Genomic DNA, 19,043 nt, shown 5'->3' with positions numbered 1-19,043 from the left:
TCATTTCATGTGGAGCGAAGAAGACAGGCGTGTTCTTCACGGGCATCGAAAACACCTTACTCTGGAAGAGAGCTTGCACGTTCGGTGCCTCGCGCTTGATCAACCGGCCAGCCTATACATGGCTCTGGCTCGTTAACTAAAACGCGTTATATATTTGTTGCAGAGTGCTATGTTTCACACAACCTGGGAACTCCGCAGGCGGAGCCTGCCAGCCACCATGCATGACGGCCAGACCAAATACTACCGCTGGCCTCTCCCACCCTTTTATGTTCCAACTCACTGCATCAATGGCATCCAGCAATCTTCAGCGGCCCCGACGAGTACGGCATCCAAGTATGGCTTTGATTCTACGAACGCGAAAGTGCCGACAAAAAGAGGACTATTATCGTAAGTTGTACAACGCGGTCTCCTACCGCACAAGCTTTGCCATCGTGTGGTTCTGCAATTCGCACCTTGTTCGACGGTAATACGAGCTTCACGCAAGTTCTTCGTCGCCCGCGGAGAAAGATCAGTATCGAAAAGTGCTTGTGCAACTTTTCCGCACTGCCTGGTGAGAACTTCGCCAACTGCATAGAAGACGTCGTCCACCCTTCAATGCATCAATGACTGAATCCGATAGGATCAGCTATACCTTGAAGGACATCAAAGACGATGCATTTCAAATGCTTCTATTGCGAAACCAACAAACATTCGTCGAAGTCACTGAAATTTGTCAGTGTTATGCTGAACTCGGCAGGTACCATCTGGCAACCCTGCATTCTTCTACCCAGGATACGTCGATTGCGAGTTTACCCGCAGTTTCCGACCACGACACTGTGCTCTGCGAGATGAAATTGTTTATTGGGGCCGAAGTCACCCGGCAGTTACCTCTACTCTCTGCCGTTCCAAGCCTCACGCCATCTCTGATAGATGATACAGACGCAAGTAGCTCGGGCTATTTCTTCCCCTCGTACATTACCTCGGGTTCCTGCACCTATAACTTACGCTTAAGTTGTATCGCGGAGCCTGCAGTCGTCGTTCTCGCAACCACTGCTCGCTGTACCATCACGTCCACTTCCTACCACGTTTCCCACCGCATTACTAGCCAACACTGAACCATGGCGCATGTCCGACAATCGCCTATTATGCTTGTATTAATGCAACCATGATCATGTCGCGCACTTCTGTCGACGTCGCTTATGCTTACGTCAAGATGACCAACCTGCGCTCTCCTCGTCCATCGAGTTGCGTTCTCGTCGCCTTGTGAAGTACATCCGGCTTCTCCAGGCACCGTGAAGCGTGCCCATCGTCTTCGCTTGCCCTTTCTACAATGCCATACGCTTTCACCAGTGCGTCCTTGTCCTAATTCCGCCGCACAGGAAAACTAGTCGTCATACTTGCCGAAGCAAGCATTGCCTACACATCAAACAGCACAAGAACTCGCTCTTCTCCAACGAACATTATCAAAATATATTTAGATGGAATTGTTGCACTTTCACTCATCGAAACATGATCTTCCATTTCTTTAAATAATGAGGAGCTTTGTTGCATGCCAAATAACCACACCCCTGTCTGCATTGTTGCTCCATGCAGCCATTGCACTGCACATGATATCTTTTCGTGGTTCGACTACCCGCATCAGCATTCAAGGACTCACCTACGCAGTCGACTTTGTTGTTCTGTATTTTTGCCCATATAGGATCTTGGGGTGGGACTTCCTTTGCATTCACAAGTCCGTTATTGATAGTTCTCGCGCCCAAGTCGAATTTTTGGCGCTTCCGGATGCCCATTTATATGATGCTGATGATTTGGGCGACAAACTTGTTACAGATGCCACTGGCCTATTTAGATCACAGCTGTCAGATGCCTGTTCCTTCGGCAAGCATCGGCATGGATGTCTCTGGTAACCGTGCGAACGAGCACACCGAAAGGTGAAAGAACGAACCCGGAGCGCCGCGGATGAAGAAAGACGGCGATAGCCAAAAGAGCGCGGAGCGGGCAGCGGAGGATGAGGGTGCAGCAGAACTATGAGGCGGAAAGCGGAGGAGGAGGTATGGTGAAGGCGTGACAAGAAAAGCGTGGTTCCACGCAAGACAGGCTGTGCGGCAACTACCGCTAAATGACAGCTCCAGAGTAGCGCACCGACACCTGTTTACCGACGACTCCATCGATTAGGCATGCGGCAAGCGCGGCCCCCGACACCATATATATATATATATATATATATATATATATATATATATATATATATATATATATATATATATATATATGGTGCCACTAATTAGTGGAAAAAATGACGACATGGTGATTATTTCCAACGCTTCTAAGTGGAGCAGGGGCTTAAAAGTATCTCATATTGCAGTTGCCATGTCCCCCCTTCCCTTTCGACAAAACATGAGACTGTTTTAATATACAGCTACGCCTGGACACTGGGAAGCATATCTAACAGCGGCCACATCACGCGCACTATCACTTGAATATGAAGTTTTTAACAATGCTAGTGTTTGATTCCGCAGCATTGAATCAAATAACACCAATTTTCGCTAACTTTGGTTTTGGTGATATTTGTAGTTATGGCAAGACGGGGGGGGGGGGGGGGCTTTAGCCTTTTCCGCTCGATAGAAAAAAAAATTGAGTATGGGGTTATAAGAGTCAAAAGCCCGATCTGATTATAAGGCACGCTGTAATGAGAGACTCCGGAAATTTTGACCAGCTGGGGTTCATGGACGTGCAGGGAAGTCTAAATACACGGGTGTTTTCGCATTTCGCCCCACTGAAATGAGGTCGCTGGAGACGAGGATTGATGCCGCGACTTCGTGCTGAGCAGACAAACACCACAGCCACTAAGCTACCATGGCGGTGGTGCAACCTTTGCGTCCAAGCAGCATATCGTTGTATGCCGGGTGCCGGGGCACCGAGACATTGAAGGTAACGTGTTGGCGCACCCGCTAGCTATATACGTCCACGCGAACGCTGCCACCTCTTCCACGACTGTCCTTGTCATGAACCTCAAGCCCTCCCTAAGGAATAAAGATGAGGGCTCACTGGCAGCGGTTGTGGGATGAAGAAAGAGAAAATAAATTACATATTATGAAGCCCTATCTTGGCAACTGGCCGCCGGTATCAAACAAGCGCCGTACAGAAGCAACAATTTGCCGACTTAGGATAGGACTTAGAGTCAACACGCATACCTCTTGTTCGGTGGTGATCCACCCATGTGTGATAAATACGGTGAGACACTTACCCTGATTCACAACCTGCTGCCATGCACTGAATTAGACCGTAATAGGAAAAAGCATCTTCTATTGAGACACCGGCATGAAATTCCACTTGATTCTCTAATGATCGTAGGTATCGAATCTCTCTTTAGAAGGACCCTAAAACGAGTCGTTAGAGAAGGTCCTTCTGATCATTAATTGACACATATAAGTGCTCCGCGTAAAGCATGTGATTTACTATAAGGTTTTAAAAATGAACATTGGTGCCGGTCGCAGCCCCCTGCACCGCGGAATTTTAAGCCGCCCCTACCCATATCATGGTAATCGGCCATATAACGTCAGTGGGGCGAGCTATCTATTGACCAGGGAGCGTGATCGATAATTTTTACAACTTTATGGTAAAGAAATAATGTTTGGAATAGTTGGAATCTTAATTAATTTGTTTTTATAAAAAGAAAGTAACATAAAGAGAATGCACAAGAACAATTTTTCAGTACAATGAAGCACTTCCGGCCCACAGAAAGTGCCGTGTGCTTGTGTCACAACGTGCTCCGTGTTTGACGAGAGCTCCGCCGTCAGTGTCGGTCTGTCTATTCGCAAGCGATATGATTCGACTTTGTTGCATTGTGGACTGGAAACGTAGCGACTGGCAATATGTCAAGCAGCGACATCGTGTCCTTTTGCAAGCCAGTAGACGAGCGGACTTGCTGCAGTGCATTGGACAGCCGCTATCCGATGGACGCCAGGATTTGCGCGATTGCGGCCGTTACTTTTCAGCGGAAGATTGCTAAAGCAATAGCGCTTAGCGAGTTCGTCACTAGGGTAAGTGCGAACGCAAGGGAACAGGGCCTGGCCGTGTCCCCTTGCGTGTCGTTTCAGGGGAAGAACAGAAGCGCAAATGCCAATGGTCTGCACGGTGCAGCCACCTGGTGGCATAGACCTCAACCACACGCAGTAGCAGTAACAAAATTTATTCTTCTTTGCTGCTGGTGTAAATTTTTCGCAGGAGTGTAATCGTTAACACGCTGTTTTTGTAAATGTTTAAAATCTTTCACACTTGGTTAGAGAAGTATTAGCTCTTTCTTTGGCAGGTTAACCTCTGTGCCAACGGGAGGCTGGACCATGGAGACCGATCGGGCATCTCACGTACGTCTACGCTAAAGTTCCTTCATCAGCTTGAGTTTAAGCCTTCACCGTTCCGTCGAAACGTTCTGCTAGTGTGTGATTGCGTGGAATACCAGACACGTTCGGCGCTACGACAGAATGCTCGCAACGCACGCTGCTTCGATAGCTCTCGCTTGAGGTTGACGGCCAAGCCGCTAGCGGAGACGTTTTGCGCGGGCGGGGGCGGGCTCCAAAACAACCGGAAGTGGACGAGGTGACGTCGCATCGTGACGCAGAACCAGTGAAGGCGGAGCTTAGCCCCGATCTCTTGGCGAACGAGTTGAGGAGGAAAAGCATGACTAAGGGAGGAGGGTAAATTGTAATCGCTTGTAGCTCCATTAATACGTAACGGTTCACTTAAATTGTCGCGTGAATGTTCTACTTAAGCTGTACCCTACGCGTCTACAAAATGTGTCCGAATGGTTTCAGGTGCCCTTTAGATATGAATCCTTGTTCGAAATTTTAAAAGATATACATAGTATTCATGTGATAGCCCAAGGAAATCCGTAGCATGTAGCATGGCGTCTTAACAGAGGTTTCTGCTGCGGTAGCTGCATTAAAAAAACATGTGCCTCCCAGCCTTTGGGCTCAAAGGCCTTCAGGAGGCATACGTGCTAATTCCGTATTCTTGCATTTAGCTTCATAGTCACTTGTTATTCGTATTATACACATAAACCATTCCCTGCATTACTGTTATATTTTTATACTATATATTGTTTTACACTTCTACAACAGTGATTGATTTTGGCCACTTTACAACCATGTTACATCGCAACTCACCAATCAGCGCTTAACACAATATTATCAGTCATGGCGCTCGTGGACATACCTGGCCCTTGCGCCACTAAACAACACACATTCATTCATTAGTTCATTCCCACATGGGAGCCTTGTTCACAGGTAAAATTAACAAAGGTGTTCGATCACCTCGTTTAAATAGTCTTGAACACGTGAGGCAGGCAGCGCGCATACGCTGACGGCAAATTGCCGTCGCTCCTATTCAGAGTGTATGACGTTGTGTGAGTCATGAGCGACTCACTATAAAGACGTGAAGATAGCCCTTTTCATCTGGCAAGGACACGTGCCTTCAACCAGTCGATTGCGTGGCCGCTTGAAGCGGAATGCTCAGTCAAAGCACTGGATTTCACATTTTCTTTTCTCACGTCATAATTGTGCTCTTTAAGACGCCTTTCAAAGTGACCAGTTTCGCCCATATGCACGTAGTCACAATTGGCGCCTGGGACAACGTAAACAACACCTGGGAATTTCTCTTTCGGTAATTTGTCCTTAACATGGACGAGGTATTGTCATAGTTACTGGTTTGGAATGTGTGCCACTTAAACGTTCCAAGAACGCAGAATATGACTTGGAGGTTCACTTTTGAACGGGATATAGGGTATTCCAGCGCATTTTTTACAAGAGGCAGCATAAGGTAACTGTGGACGTGCCATTTGTCGTTCAGCAGCCTTCTAGAAAGAAGACAGATAACCGCAGGCTGACAGTTCCCGCCGTATCCCTCTTACGTCGCCTGCGTCGTATTGCTGTCGTGTGCAGATTTTCTCCTCGCGTCGTAGAAGCCTGGAAACCACTGCCCTTTTGTGAGAAGCAGGTTGCATAGAGCCAAAATGCAAGTAGCGTCTTGTGTGAATTGGCTTTCTGAAAGCTCCGAACGACAGGCTCCTTTCTTTCAACCAGCGTATCAAGGAACGCGAGCTTGCCGTCGACTTCCTCTTCCACCGTGAAGTGGATCGCTGCTTCCATGCTGTTCAGGTGCGGAGTGAACGACTGAACTACTTCTTTGTGAATGATGCAAAAATATTCGTCCACGTAGCGAAAGAATGCTTTCGGAGCAGGGCTGAACAAAGAGAGTACTCGATTTTCAAGTGCTTGCAGTCTTAAATTAGCAGCGGTTACCGATATACAAGCTCCTATAGGCGTTCCGTAGATCTGCTTGTGGAACCACTTTTGGAACGTAAAGTACGTGCTTATAAACAGAACTGCAACAGCCGAGCCATGTCTGGTGCTTTCACGGGCGATCTTTCGTGTAGAGTTGCGTCCGACTCCAGAGCGTTCTTGCAAAAATTCACGGCCAGTTCCGTTGGTACACTAGTGGAAAGCGACTTGATATCAAAAGATACCAACATGTTGTTGTTATCGAGTACGACGTCGCAGACTTTGACCATCAAGCATAGGAGTCGCGGATGTGAGTGGCACGTTGTCCCACAAGGGACGAAATGACACGATGTAAAAATCCTGATACCTTGTGCGGGAGCGAACGCGTAAAATATACAATTGTACGCATGGGGACGCCTTGCTTGTGAGCCTTGGGGAGGCCATAAAGGGCTGGTGCTGAACCATTATGACAAAGTAACGGGAAATACAGTGACTTTCGTTCAGGACGGACCACGCGGAAGACATCTGCCAAAAGCTTCCGTAGTCTCTTTGCACGTTGGGTGTTGGATCCCGGTCAAGTTGAACGTACGTATTCGTGTCTTCTAACAGCGTCGAAAGCTTCTGGGAGTAGTCGACTTTATGCAACAGAACAGTCACGTTCCCCTTGTCCACGGAAAGGATCACGACCTTGCAGTTGCCGCGAAGCCTCTTCACCGCTTGACGCTCTTCTGAAGAAATGGACGAAGAAGGGGAGCCCCGGAGTCTGGGGAGAATAGGCACAACACGAGTGCGGGCCTCATCACGGTGCGCGGGATCAACTTGACTAAAGGCAATCTCCACCGTACATACAAACTTATTTTATCCGTTGCAGCTCCGGCGTTGAAATTGAGCCCAAGGCTGAGGACTGAAAGATGTTTGTCCTGATTTGTACGAGGACACGTGGAGAACCGTGCACTCCCCTGCTTTGCGTTGAACGTCGCTTCGGTGGGCTTGAAGTTGGAAGCCCGACCAGATGGGCTTCCGTCAAACACTGAATTTCATAGACGACGCTGATTTGGCGATTCCATCGTCGACACCTTCTCATCATCAAAATTTTCGTCGTGTGGTCATCCTCCCTAGTGACGTTGGCAAGTGGCCGTAATAGAAAACGGGCTGATACTCGAAAGAGCATACGTCGCTTAAAGCCGAATCAAGTAATGTCTCACAATGACAACTACAGATTCTGAGTAGTCGTGCCTTCGTAAAGACAATGCAATGTCGCTGCATTTTGAATAGTCATCCTTATGCCGCAAACATTCATTGCGAGATTGGTTCTGCTTGATTTGCTCTTTGTTGGTGTACGAAATTGTCTAAATAACCGACCCTCGTTTCCATCCGAGAATGCGCTCAGCATGCCTTGGCGCTCATCTCACTATTCTGTCTTACCTGTACGCGAAAGCAAACCAGCATTTCCTTCACCACTTCATCATGGAGCAGCTACGAACGCCTTGTAGTGTCTGCGACCAGAGGCACAGGATTTTAAAGGACAACTTGTGGGTTTTCGCCTGTATTCTTCGTCTCAACCAGATCATCTCAATACCCTAGTTGTAACGACAGAAGAATGCGATAGCGTGAAGTGCTCAGACGGTCAGACGGCGGACGGTCAGACGGCGGACGGTCCCTGCGTGAAGATTGGAAGAGGGTGTGGTGACGTAGATACCGCTTTAGCAGCCGGTGACCGATGAATATGACACGTTCTTTCATTTGGAGTGTTAACGACACGTAGATGTATTGTGAAGTGTTCGTTTGGAGGTAATAGTGCAGATCAAGTTCGTGGCGGCGTGGAGTATAAGTATATCGGGCATATCTGGCCCTTACTGTAAAGTTCGCCTCAATGAGTGAACGCGCCCCTTACTACAGGTCCACTGCGTAGTACCACATAATACCACTGGTATCACCATATTTTGGTAAGCTGTCACCATAAGATTTTTACCGCTGTGAAAGATTGCACCGTGTCCGGTAGCGGCTAACAAGAACAGTTAGACAGTCACAAGAAAATGATGGTTAGACCCCCGATACTACTAGGCGCCTAAAAAGTAATTTAGCGTAACATGTATTCACCATGTCATTGCCGCCAATATGATGAGGGTTCGTACAACTTCCATAGACTTCGAGGTGAGTGTTTGATGCGCTAGGTGAGTGCCTTGGTGCTTTAACTGGATAGTAACCCAATGACGACTGCGCGCAATGCCGATAGCACAACGCCATCGTGGGACCCTACATCAAACTATTCCACTCTGCTTTTATGCTACTCCCAGCATTGAAAATTTGAATAACCGCCTGCACAACCAACAGTAGGTAATCCGCAGTGTTGTTTGAACCGACAAATTCAACGCTTTACACGCTCTCCTGGTTTATACGAGGTCTCTTTTGTTTGCTTTAAAACCGAATAGCATAGCACACCTTGAAAAGCTTTTATCTATTGGCTGACAGGAGCACGCAGCAGTGCCGAGCGTTTTGGTGGGACCGAGCTAGCACAGTGAACTTAAATAACCGGATAAGAAAGGTTGTGCCGGTGTCTGCGACTCCGGCAGGGTTCAACGGAAGGTAAAAATCCAACTTAAACGGATCCTCAGAGCACAAGAGTTGGCAAAGCGATGTCTGAAACGTGCTGAAAGAGTTTTACCACTTTGCGCTGTCCAATAATGTATAATATATGCCAATAAACTCATGCTGCAAGGAGTGCCAAATGATCGCCACAGGCGGACATTTTCTACATCTTTCGGCAAGGGGTAGTCTCCGGCTATACGGGAAAAGAAATGCAGTTTTCCGGCCCTATGACGTAATACTATTCCAATCTCATGACGTCAATTTGTGTTACCACCGACGCAAACATAGGATTGTGACCCTTAGCGTTGTCTGTACAGCCCAATCAAACGCTCTCCTCGTTAAAAGAAGGTCACTTTTGTTCGTTTTCAAAACATATGACATTGTCGACTGAATGGGAGGTCACAGGGAGAGGCCTTGTTCTTGCAGGGGAAATAAAATAGGCTTGATGGTGACATAGAGTTGTGTTTCTAATCTAATTGTCTGACAGTAGGCGTTGAGCACGCCCAATTGGAGCGGGTTTTGATGGTGCCGAGCCAGAGCAGTAATAATAGATATTCGACTGAATAGGGTTGTGCTGGCGCCTGCGATTCCACCACTTCCTCTTTCTTAGCTTGCAATGGCTGGTTGAAAATGGCGGCGGTGTGAAACGGAATGATACGATTTCACTAAAGTGGATCTTCGCGAAAGACTTGTCAGCAGAGCGACGTCGTGAATGTGCCGCAAGAACTCGATAAGGCTATACGACCATGCAAATATTTTTATTATAGGCAACAGGTGTGAGTAGCCAGTGCCTAAGTGATAGTCGGGCTGTCATCTTCTATTCCTTTCGGAAGGGGGCTCTCTCCCGCTATTCTGAAAGAAATTCAGTTTTGGTCGGCATATTATTGCCGTTGTAATGTGTACCCGTCACTTTGAAGTGGTGAGTTCTCGCGGTTTTTTGACGTCGTGGGATAGACCGGAGAAATAGCACAACCAGAAAACCATTTACCAATACAAGAGGGCTGAATGCGAAAAGGTGTCGAATCAGAAATAATTATTTTTCTTCCATCTAATCAGGCATAATCAGTGTGCGCACGTCATATTAGTTGAGGAGCGGAGGCTATTTTCGTGATTTCGCGTGACAGGCATGTGAAGTAGGGGTGGTCTAGAAAGCTTTTGACCATTTGAGGAGGGCTGATTGCAAAATTTGAAATAGAAAAGTTTGGAATAGCTGCATGTTTCGGCACCATTGTTCTGCATAATAATTCAGATTTGATACGTACGCATCAAAGATGCATTAATATCTGGGAAGAAACGGAATTGTTACACTTTAGATCTTTCACTCTGTATGAGTGTGCGTCCTTCACGACTGATTCCTATTGTCCCCACTTGCGTTCTTGCAGTGCTCTACAACTGCTGAAACGCTACGATAGAAGCTAAGACACTAGTTTTAGGCGATGCTTGCAGTGTGAGCATGTCTGCTGTTCATGCAACTGAAACATGGGCATAATCAACAATACTCGACATTGAGCCTTCACCAGTCCATGGAACTTGAAAGCAATGCATAAGCTTAACCAGAATGGGCAAAATTTTAGAAAATTCTATATCAATATATCGCCGAGTATCGAGTTTCAACAGACTTCGCAGAAAGAGTAGTCCCTTCTAAAAACATATGAATTGTTGCCACTTAATCGGAACATTGATAGTGCGTTAAAACAGTGTTTTGGTCAAGGATGGACGGTTCTGTCACGCAACAGGCAGACTGTCTTGACTGATTGACTTCAATAAGCGCCGTGCTTAAACAGTAAAGCGATATATTACAGTTGGAGTTTAGCGGGCCTTTCCCAAGACAGACTAATGCACACTCTAAAAACAAAGATAGTTCCGGGCACTGTCTTTGAGGGAGTAGCTGCTTGTCCCATATTTCACTCTCTTTTCCAGAGTAGATCGTCTCTCTTTGAGAGAGAGTAGGTCAACTCCTCCTGCCAGAGTTTTGTTACTCCACCGCAAGGGATTGCTAGTACTCTTCCGCAGAGTGCTAATACTCTACCCGCAGGGGTAATACTACTCCGCCAGAACGAGTACTTCTACTCCCCCAAACAGAGTGCTTGTACTCTTCCCAAAACCCTCTTAGCGAAGTCCTGGCCACGCATGCAGGCAGGAAACCAGATCAAATTAGGGTCGCTGATATACCGTTCCCTAGGCGGCTCCTCAGAGACAGTGGCCCAATTCCAAGCGGCCTTCAGAATAGGCGTGAGCAATGTTATGCAGGATATTAAAGTCATTTTTCCTGGCTATTTGCTGCCTACCATGAGGCATGACTGCTCTGAAGCGGCCTATGTATATGCATCCCGAACGCCACTGCGGAGCCAAAAAGCTAATTAACACGTAATCGCCACTATCTTGGCAAATCGCACAATCAGGAGTCACATAATCCAAGCAGAACTCAATTGCCAAGGGAATCACATTGCTCTATACATCACGTGGATTAGAACCAGCGTACACTCGCATCTATACAATTCAAAGCACACATCCTAACCATTACACCACAGCGCCACCACGCCCAGTCGCGTTCTTTAAGAGGTTATATATATACCAAATGTATTTGAGGAATCGGCTGCGGCGGGTGGGGTTTCTCTGCAGTGTGCTGTGCTGCTTTGTACTGGAATACGTTTGCGTTTGCATCATTTCCATTCCTTGCTACGACTAACGAAGGAATACAACGTAGACGACAACGTGAGAACTATTCACGGCTTGTCGTCACCCCAGGAAAATAACAAATGTGCCGTTCAGCTCACGATCGAGTGCTTTTCCAGTCCATGCATTATATGTTCTCCGAAAATACGTGGATACAAAGTATCGCGCCAACCATACACGTATGTGAATTTAATTCGCGCGTATACTTGTGAACATTTCTGTTTATTTTTTCCGGCAGTTCCATTCGTATATGGTCAATTGCGACGCCAGTACCAGACATTTCGACGTGCCTCACGCTCCCGTGTAGGCGTTCTTTTCAAGTGCATTAGTTTAGAGTTTGGTTCAGTTCGCTGTGAGTTGTTGTCCTGCAGTAGCAGCGGATCGTTAGCGTTTTGAAGCGCATGCATTCCAGCATTTGGAATGCATTCCGATAGCCGCGTCACATGCATTGGCGCGCATGTTTAAATGACTAATGTGTCCACTTGTTGTGCGTGCACTGCTCGTATCCTGTGGCAGTGCTCGTTCTAAAAGCTTCGAAGACCATCTACACTCGTGCGTGTGTTCAATACATATGCACAGGATGGACTTGCCGGCTAGTTGGTTGAACATTTTAGAAGAAGAAACAGCACAACACAAGGACGATGCAAAAACATGGACCACACCACGAAGCGCTAGTGTGGTTGATGCTTTTTTTCGTCCTTGTGTTTGCGCTGTTTCTTCTTCCACGATACACGCACACCACAGGTACGCGAAAGTTTAGGGGCATAGGGGGTTAACTTTGTTTTCCCCGTTTCCTCTCAGTGTCAATGGCACAGTGCGTTGCCCAGAATTGGGCACGCTTACCCCCATATGCAGCAATGCATCATAACTTGAAGCCCATGCTTGACTTGATTTAAATGACGCAAGTCGTGAACGCACCAAAAGAAAGGCAGTGAGCGTCTTGGTGGACGTTCGCACTAGGCATCGTTTATATGAAATCAAGCATGAGCTTTGTATTAAGAAATATTTCTGAATGCGGGGGTCTGTCATCTGCTTCTCACATAAACTGTCGAAGAAACGCCCACGAAAACCAGGTACTTTCGTAAAATTAACTAGGCAATACGAAGCTCCATAGAAAAAAAAGAAGAGTGGTATTCAAAGCTTTCAGTATTTTTCTTTACTCCAAAATTGTTGTGCTCTCGTGGCTTCAATGTACATGTACAGAGATAGTGCAGCGTTAGCTAAAAAGCATGAATTTCCAAACTCCGTGCCATAATAAGCTTGTAAAATTATTTAGGTGCTAGAATCCAGGGTTTGTAGCGATCCTTGAAAATCCTTTATTTCTGAAATGCCATTTTCAAGGCAGTGAAAACCACTGAATTTTTAGAAGTACTGGAAAGTCCTTAAACTTGTACACTTGGCTAGACTTAGCAGACCTTGCCAAGCATTTTTTTCCTTCAGTGACACTCTCTCGCATGTCACAGATAATTGTCTGTGGAGGTAATAGAAGGAAAGCAAAAGTTGAAATTACAAAGGAGCTGCAGATACCAGTTTTATGCACATGGAACCGGCGACAAATGTACTTGGAGGAGCAGAATCAGGAAGCTCAACAGTTGAGGCATTCGAAGAGAAGCCGTGAAGAGTAAATTGAGAGCTACAGACACAATAAAAAAATTAGAAATGACTATTGTTTATTTGATGGTGAAAAGCTAAGGCAACACATGACATCACATACACTGTCAAACCAAAGAGTATTCAAAAACTGCAAATGTTGCAGGTCCAAGTAGTTAATTGTGCTATTGCAGAAAACCTTTGAGCGCCTTCTTGAAATGCATCCTTGTGTGCCCGGAATTGTGTGCCCTTGTGTGCCCGGAAGGGCGGTGAAAGGCAAATTACCAGCCTTTCAAATGTTTGAATTCAATGAAATGCGATTTGTTTTGTTTTCTTTTGTTTGCATTAAAGTTAATGAGGTTGTTGAACAAGTTATTGGCTCTCCAAACTACTAAACACATCGCACGAGGTCCTTAATGTTACAGTGTCGGGCTCTCGAAAGTCCTTGAAAACCATTGAATTGCTTTTTTTCAATATTGTTACGAACCCAGTAGTACAACTATCATAGAGTAAAAACCTTGGCTGAACAGGGGCTTATACGCAGAGCACAGGAAGACTAGAGATGCAGTAGTAGGCATAGGGGACGCTGAAAAAAATGTGCCATATCTGCTGGTCTGTTTTGTTTCTGCACCGACTGTCGCATTTTTAACAGAAGTGCACTTTCTGTTCTACTCCAATGAACGCAACATTACCAACTCCAGTGTGGGGCAGTCCTTCAGCCAGTGCAGAACTCTTTCTGTACATCCCAGTCAGCTCTGTCATTTTTCCAGTATTGTAGTACAAGATTTGATAAACTGGTTTAGCAGAATGTGATAAGTATACTCTTGGCATCTGATCCAACTCACCTGATTTTACACCTGCTACATGCCTACAGTGCACTCGGATATAACTGGTAATAATAATTATAAAAGGCATTTAAAAAAACTTGATAGAATGATGAAGATGCATGACTAGAAAAGTTGTCCCCCTCGTACTTGTTAAAAAAGTGTAAGTACGACACATGTTCTTTTTTTCTTCAATTTCGGCAATAATGGACACTCAAGAACCCCGAACCCACACAAAAATAACATACTGCAATGTTAATAGTGTTATGAATAATTTTTGCGAAAGCTTTTTTACAGAGAAGTTGCAGTCCCATTTATGGAGGTTGACCTGTATCATGTAAAATAACATGGAAAGTGGTCACATATGAGCATGACACTAGGTCATAATTTTCGTTTCAGTTGAATCTCTTGCCCTACAAGTCGCTTCTCACTGTGGCCAGTGATGCAACAGCAGAGTCTGTGTGATTTTCATCGCACTTCTGTCCTATGCCATCCTTACCAGAGTTGGCGGCACACAGATACCCAAATTTCAATAGTGTTGTTTTCTCAGGTGGTTGCTTCTGATTTGCTCAATATCAGTTGCCACTTCAGCTGCATCAAACTTCTTTTTTACCTCTTCAACAACAACATCAAGAACAATCTTATGACACCTGTTTTCTCCTTCTAGTTGCCTACAAAGACCAGTCAATCTAGCAACAACACTGACAGTCTCTACTATCTTCTAATGGGGGAGAGGTGTGTCCCACCATGTGTTCCACATTGTTATCGCTATGTGGGCTGGCTGGGGAGGCAACCACTGTAATATGTTTGCCTTTGCATATCTTAAAGTGATGCTTGTACTGTGTTATAACAGCTAACTTAGCCTTGCACTTGCTGCAGAAGAACACTGGCTCACAGTCATGGTGAAAAGCTTTTGTATGTTGAGCAAATGAGTTGTATGCACTACAAAAAAGTCACAGTGACAGCATACATGTTGCTGTACCAGGCCTGGAGCGTTTCCTTCTGACACAGCTGCTGATGCTGACGCGCTGCTGCTTGCCTCGTACAATGTTGCAGCTGCAGTAGACATGTCAGTCTCTGTATCTATTGCTGCCGTGTCATCTGTCATGGTAACTCCAGGTGGTATCGGGCTCACTTCTGCAACAGAGATGTCGTTTGCCTCTTGAGGGCTCTCGTCATCAGGGCCAATAATTTCGTAGGCATTGTCTCCTGCATCGAAGAACCAATAAGAACAGCCCGAATTAGTAAACATAGCTCTAAAAAGTACGGACATCAAGACTTAACCACAAACTTTGCACATCAGTGACCAGGCTTAATGAATAATACTTGCAGGAGGAGTTACACAATTGTGTGTGTACACAACATTCAAGCCTCATTGGAAGAGATACTCAAGAGGCACGGGAAACATGTATCTCGAAACCAAAAAATTTAAAACACTGAGGAGCCAGGCTAGATCGCTTTATTATGCACCATCACTAAGCTGCCTTTATATATATCTGAAGGAATAATTGCTGAGGGTGGCTTAAAGGGCCCCTAAACCACTTCTCGACATTTTCCGAACATTTCAAGTAAACACGCGTATCAAAATAAGAATGCCGTCACAATCGACGATGCCAAACGCCACAGTGCGTAGCTCCGCGGGAGCACCACAATATGAAGAAAATGACCCCGTGCGCCTCTGGACCTATCCTGCACTCCCCTGTTTGTCCTGACGTCACCAGGCTGTCTCTGATGCTGTCACCAGTTTAAGGTGTTGTCGATTGGTAGAACGAAAGTGTGCGACTTTCGGGAAGACATCCAAGCAAATACAAACACTCCTTCCTCGTTGCTCGCGATGCCATTGTGGGCAGCCAAGGGGGCAAAGAACAGAAACGCCAACAGAACGGTCTCCCTATGTGGCTCTTCCACACGAGTCACCGTACAGATCCATTGTATTGGCGAGGTCATTAGCGCCACCCCTCGGAGGGCGACGGGACAGCGCGGCAGCAACAGAGCTTGGTGATGGTCTGTCCCGTAAAATTTGGAGGTGTACTAGGCGAGCAAAAGACAATGCTGTCCAGATGGCGGGTACCAGATGAAAGAGTAAAATGAACGGGGACTACTTTTCGATAATCAGACACGTACCTCCACTATTACTGCACCGTTTCGAAAAATTATGATAATAATAATATTTGGGGTTTTACGTGCCAAAACCACTTTCTGATTATGAGGCACGCCGTAGTGGAGGACTCCGGAAATTTTGACCACCTGGGGTTCTTTAACGTGACCGTAAATCTAAGCACACGGGTGTTTTCACATTTCGCCCCCATCGAAATGCGGCCGCCGTGGCCGGGATTCGATCCCGCGACCTTGTGCTCAGCAGCCCAACACCATAGCCACTGAGCAACCACGGCGGCTGTTTTTTTTTTCGAAAAATTATCGTGGCTAAATGTTCGTTGCCTTATCATGTACAACTGCAGCACGGCAACTAAATTTCTACCTAGGTGGTTTAGGGGCCCTTTAAAGAAGACATTCACAGCTTTTTAGTGACTGTAGATTGTGTTAGCTTCCTTCCCAACTTCTGGAAGTTAAACACTTCACTTTGCAAGCCTTGTTGCTCCCAGTACCTTTGAGGGGCTCTTAGACGCTCGTCAGCTTCAACTGCCGACACTTTCTACCCTGCACTGTCTTCGTTGCCCTCCTATTCTAGTTCATGCTTAAAGAGACATGCACAATTGACTTGTGTGAGGATTGCGTAATCTCTACACCCTTCAGAGCACACAAGGTGCACGAAGTGAATGTGTTTGAGTTGTGTCCCTTCGAAGTAGTGAATACTTAAAAATTCATCCTTAGTAAAAAAGGTGTCTCTTGTATACAGTGTTGTTAACGTGGCAAACATAGGAAAACCAACCATACCATTTTCAGATGTCTCTTACAACCAAGAGTATCTTGTAATGAGATTCTATTGTACGGAATATTTTATCATCTATGGATCATGTGCATGTACATATAGTCACAAAGACATGTTGTGTGGAATGGCGAATCAAGAAACAGCTCGTGCTGTTACTTTTTGTCCCTAACATAAGCAGCCGATAACAATATGATAAAAAAGCAGGCAGTGAGGCTAGCATGGAACATAATCCTTCAGCACAGTTTTCGGGACCACATCATTCCCTCATATGACATGAGGAAACAACTTCATTGCAGTAATGGCTGCATGTGATCTGAGTTCGTTTAAACGACAAATACGTAAGGTTGTCTTGTATGTAATTTTATCAGAGTGCTTTTAGATGTCCTGCTGGCGATCCTGGCTGCACGATGCTTCTCATGCTTTTTGGCACGATTCCTTTCTTTTCCACTCCACTCTTTTTTCTGGATTTCTTGCCTTCTCTTCCCCCTTGTGCAAAATAGCACACCTGAAGTATAAAATCTGTTGAATTAACGTGTGTATCAAACCTGTTAACATGTGTGTTTCTCTGTGGTATATTTTGAATTTTTGCTCTGTACAAGTCAATTCTACATGAAAGATGGAACGTCCCTGCCTTTAGTTTAATCGGATATATATATATATATATATATATATATATATATATATATATATATATATATATATGTCTGTGTGTGTGTGTGTCTTTCTCATGTTTTGCAATATGTACATTCAGAAGTTCCTGCATGCTCTTCTTCCCTACTCCAGTGACGAAAAGGAGAGCCTTTTTATGTACCATACTAAAACATTCAAAGGTTTTTGCTGTGCCCATTCAATCACCTTTCATATGGATCTGTCACAATACAGAGTAGCAGTGGTCCATCATACTAGCCTATCCCAACATAACTATAAATTAGCACATACCGACATGCTCTGAAACAGCTGTTGCAAAGCCGCTGGTGCTGGCGATTTCCGCAGCACTGCAGTGGTAAAGCCAAGTGCTACCTGTATAGTGACAAATGCATGTACATGTTAGCAACTAAGTAGTTGCTGATGATTTCATAAGTTTTACACTACACAATAAAGTAATCTAGACAACTTTGTTGGAACAAATGCACATAATTAGGACACCATTTAAACACTAACACGATTAATTGCCCCCAATCTCTCACTCACTAAGGGATAATACTACTGAAACATCGGTGGAGAGCTCAGATTTACAAAGCCCATAAAGGCAAGCTTTCTTCGAGGAAAACAGTTTTAACAGCGGTTAGTTTTCTTGATCATTTTATTTGCTAGCTTTGATTTAAATGTGATGCAGTACTATAAAATATGAAGTGCCATATTTCTAGCAGCAGAAGGCGTCGTCAGCCTCATGGTACAACTTTTTTTTTGCACTGTTTGTGTCAGTGAGCCGACACAACAAAGAAAACCGAATTCTCACTTACATATAAAGTGCCAAGTGCACTTCTCCTTCTGAAAACGCAGCCACCAGTTCCAATGCTGCTGAAAGGAAAGGGTATATAGAGTGCGATTCTGCACGGAACTACCACTTATGACTGTAAGTGTATGTTCTGCTGATTGGAGTAGTCACATGCTATTTCTAGTCTCTTTTAGAAGCATTAATAAAGGTTGAATTAAAATCTATTCATAAGTAACGAATTTAACGCTTCAACAGTTTGGTTAAATAACTTGCGAATTAAAGACATGTTTACCTGGAATAGCAACCTTTTTTCCTGCCGCAAAAGTTTCCTTCGAATTAATGAAATAACTTTACAGCGTCATAATATATTGCGTTTCTCGCAACTACTTGCCGGCAGTGGTGAGTTACAGTGTTTATATCTGACTCATTGGGCGACAATACTGCCAAACACAAATGCTTCACGAACCCGAGAACACGTCCCTTGCAGCGAATAGCAACCTTATATGCCTCTGTGAGACATGATCGCGCCTTTGTGGTCAAAATGTACATTAGAACGACCTCACCATCTCATTAAAGAAAAGCCTCACTACAAGGCAACAGCCAACTGCATAATGTGAAATTGCAACTGACGTCTACTTACTGGTGGCCTGTGTTTGAGTCACTTCTTGCAGTTGACTGGGTGCTGAGAAATGCACGTCCTGGGTTGTCCATAGAAAACTTACATGGTTATGTCAAATGTCGAAACTGTATATACGCCGGCATTTCATAAGTCGCAAAAC

This window comes from Dermacentor variabilis, chromosome 6 (assembly GCF_050947875.1).
Source record: "Dermacentor variabilis isolate Ectoservices chromosome 6, ASM5094787v1, whole genome shotgun sequence".
Lineage (NCBI taxonomy): Eukaryota > Metazoa > Arthropoda > Arachnida > Ixodida > Ixodidae > Dermacentor > Dermacentor variabilis.
This window is presented reverse-complemented; position numbering follows the sequence as displayed.